Below are 3470 nucleotides of genomic sequence, written 5' to 3'. Positions count from 1 at the left end.
AATGCGAACAACGGAATGGCGAATTGTCAAACCGATAATAATCGCCATCACACGCTCAATACGTGTTGGTGATACTGAAAGTATTTTGGTTGGCATCAATACAGTGTGTTTGAAAAAGAACTCCCTAGTTTTAATGTGTTCTAGAATCTGTAGAAAGTGACATATCCTATTCTAGTTTGTGGTGTTTGATTTATCAACTCTCCACGTTGGGTTTGACAACGGCCTTTCCGCAGTCGATACACCGGTTCCCGTCAGATCACCGAAGTTAAGCGCTGTCGGGCGTGGCCGTGACTTGGATGGGTGACCACCAGGGCCGCCATGTGCTGTTGCCATTTTTCGGGGTGCACTCAGCCTCCTGATTCCAACTGAGGAGCTACTCGACCGAATAGTAGCGGTTCTGGTCAAAGAAAACCATCGTAACGATTGGGAGAACGGTGTGCTGACCACACGCCCCTCCTACTCGCATGCTCAACTCAGGATGACACGGCGGTCGGATGGTCCCGATGGGCCACTTGTGGCCTGATGACGGAGTGCTGAGTTCTGTGCAAGTTTGGCTTCCCTGCACCTGGCAGGTCTACTTGACCTTGAGGCGGCACCAGTGCTGTTTTTTTCCTCTGTTCCCTCAGTTCAGTCCAGGCGTGCTTGCAGTGCGGTGCAGAGCAACTCAGCAGCAATGTGTACCCCGCAACAGAAAGCGCAGTGTGTTATTTGAGTTGCGAAAACTGAATCGGTTATAAAAAATGCAACGTAATTTTAGACGTGACTCTCCCAAAGTTAATGCCTGGTGCGGTTTGATGGAAGATTGTGTGATTGGTCGTTTCATTTTTGCAGAAAAAGCAGTAAATGGGAACGTTTACTGTGACATGTTGACAGAGTACGTCTTTCCCCAAGTGTACGATATTGAGGCGGAAAAGGGGCTTGTGTTTTTCCAACAAGATGTCGCCCCATCTCATTACAGTAGCCACGCGGGTGCGGCTCTTGACATTCGCTTTCCAAGAAGGTGAAAAGGCAAGGCTGGCCTAATACCTTGGCCACCACGAAGCCATACTTAACCCCACTGGACTTTTTCTTTTGGGGCCACATAAAAAATATTGTACTCAGTGAAAAGATCAGAGATATCGATCATTCACGGGAAAGAATAGTCGCGGCGGTTGGGACCATTACACCTGAAATGTTGGTGAATATGTGGCAAGAAGTGGAAACCGTCTCGACGTGTGCAGGGCGACAAATGTATCCCACGTTGAAGTCTACTAACATTAAACAAAATTTGAAGGTATTCTCTGTCATGATATGTATCTATTGATGTAATTTTTAATTAATTTCCCCATTAAATTTATACTGAAAACTAGGGAGTTCTTTTTCAAACACCCTGTATTGTTCGTGAATACTTCTAGTCAGCGTGTTTCCGGGGTCTCCCACAACGACGCCAACCCGCTATGTGGATCATCGCTCCATCTCCGCAGCGCATCTGCGGAAGTTAGCCGAACTTCGTTCGATCTGCAGTAAGCAGGCTAGTTCAGAGGGTGAGCGCAAGAGTGGTACAGGCCGCCACATGTACAGACCTTTCGCTGCATCTGGTGCACCATTTTCTGCCAATCCGAGCCCACATCGCAAGACCAATAGTCGGTAGTTGGTAGTCGTCCGCCACACGGGTATAACTGCCCTCGGCCGGCGAGCACAGGCAGTTCCGTCTCCGCCAGCAGAAACAGAAGGTCGCGAACAGCAAGCCGGACTCGACGTTGCCCTTGCCACCCGAGACATCACGCATCGCGACCAGCTTCCCCGGCCGTGGACTCTGATGCTGAAACTCCTTGTAGTGCTTGTGATATGGGACTTTCATTTTATGCCTACTGTTGATGTCTAAGAAGATAGCCTGTTTTGTTTCCAAGGGAACTTTTCATAAGATAGTCTCGGGCAGAGATTTACTTGTGCTGTTTTGCAGAAACTTTAAGTTGTCAATTAAGTCATTCCTTTAATTTCAAGAAGGACTTTTCTTACTTGTTTTTAACTGCTAACGGATCGCAGAACTTATATTTGTGAACATAAAGTGATTGTGTCAATAAATTGATTTTTAAGTGTAATCAGCTGACTTACTGTGAAAGTGCCACAGCAGAGACACTTCACTAGTATTGACAATACGACAATTTTTGCCCACAGACGGTCATTATCATGACGTCCTAACAATAATATTTAACGTGTGGGGGCCCGTTAACTTCTTTGTGACATTTCTACCACTGCAAATGGTTGGTGCGAATCGTATGTTGTTAGAACTGCACAAATGGCCGAACCTGTTCAGCGCCATGATAGCAAAGCTCACCAAAACGTCTACAGACAGTATGATCAACAAGGAAAGAGTACCCATGCAACGAGTCGAGCGTCGGCGAAATATCCTAAAATGCGTCTCAGGCGGAGTAGAATGCGAGCGCCTCTCTCTCTCCCACAAATTTCTTCCGCCGGCCGGATTGAAAAAATTCGCGTGTCCACACCATGGCGCCACGAGTAACACCGCTGTGCCTCTCCAAAACATTCAAAATGTCTGACCTCTCACAACGTCGCCGCCACACTCGCCGACGCTGGTCATCTATCGTAGAGGAGAACCACAATTCATCGCTGTATATAACGCGATGCAGAGGGTGTACTGTCAGGTATATATTGTAATAAAATTCGTGAAAACCCGTTGGAATAATGTTGTTTTGGCAGAGAAGCATAAAATCAGAAAATTTCTCCTCTGAAATTGGCACGCTCTACACTTGGCCTGCGATCTAGAAACTTCTGCAGTAAATTAATTGTATTGTAGTCTGAGTCATAATCATATTTAAATGGCATCATCTATGGCTCTTCCTCCTTCACCATTACTTCTCTGATATCTGACCGTCTTATCTTTCTTCATTTTCAGCTTTATTCCCGTTTCAGACTGTCGATGAAGCCCCTTCGAAACCAAAGAAATCCTTCTGTGACATCTCATGTACGTCACACCATTCTCAGTTTTGCTTCGTTGTGGGTGCTAGGGTGTACTACTGCTGTGGTGCATAAATCAATTACGGTTCTGACAACTGCAACTGTCAGGAAAGAAAAAAAATATTTTTGTAGCCATTCTCACTCTGCTGCTTTAGGAATTTGTAAACGCAGCTTGCTATGTTTGTGCTTCCTCTACGTCCAGTTCCCTCGTACCACATGAAGCATATTCCCTTTCGTACTCCCATGCTGTAGATAGATTCTAGGTGGAGTGCTGAGTATCTATTGTAAATAAAACACACAGAAATGTGCTGTCAGTTCGCGCCTTCAGCTTGTCAGCACCTTTTTCTGCTCGAGCCATGTCTTTGTTTTTCAGATATCTTTGTATTTTTTTTTTCCTCTAAAGCAGTCACATTTTGTGGTTGAGCATTCTTGTAGATCTCTCGCTAATCACATGCATCCTTTTTAGGTTTGAAAAATCTAAGATTTTATTCTGTATTGAACACATTTTCATA

The 3470-nt window shown here is 45.3% G+C and overlaps 1 pseudogene; it reads left to right on the top strand.

Moving 5' to 3' along the window:
* Positions 1-214: 214 nt before the first annotated feature.
* LOC126299652 (5S ribosomal RNA) lies at positions 215-332 on the top strand (annotated as a pseudogene).
* The last annotated feature ends 3138 nt before the right edge of the window (positions 333-3470 follow it).

Source organism: Schistocerca gregaria, chromosome X (genome assembly GCF_023897955.1).
Source record: "Schistocerca gregaria isolate iqSchGreg1 chromosome X, iqSchGreg1.2, whole genome shotgun sequence".
NCBI lineage: Eukaryota > Metazoa > Arthropoda > Insecta > Orthoptera > Acrididae > Schistocerca > Schistocerca gregaria.
The sequence above is the reverse complement of the archived record's forward strand: the minus strand, read 5'-3'. Positions and strand labels throughout refer to the sequence as shown.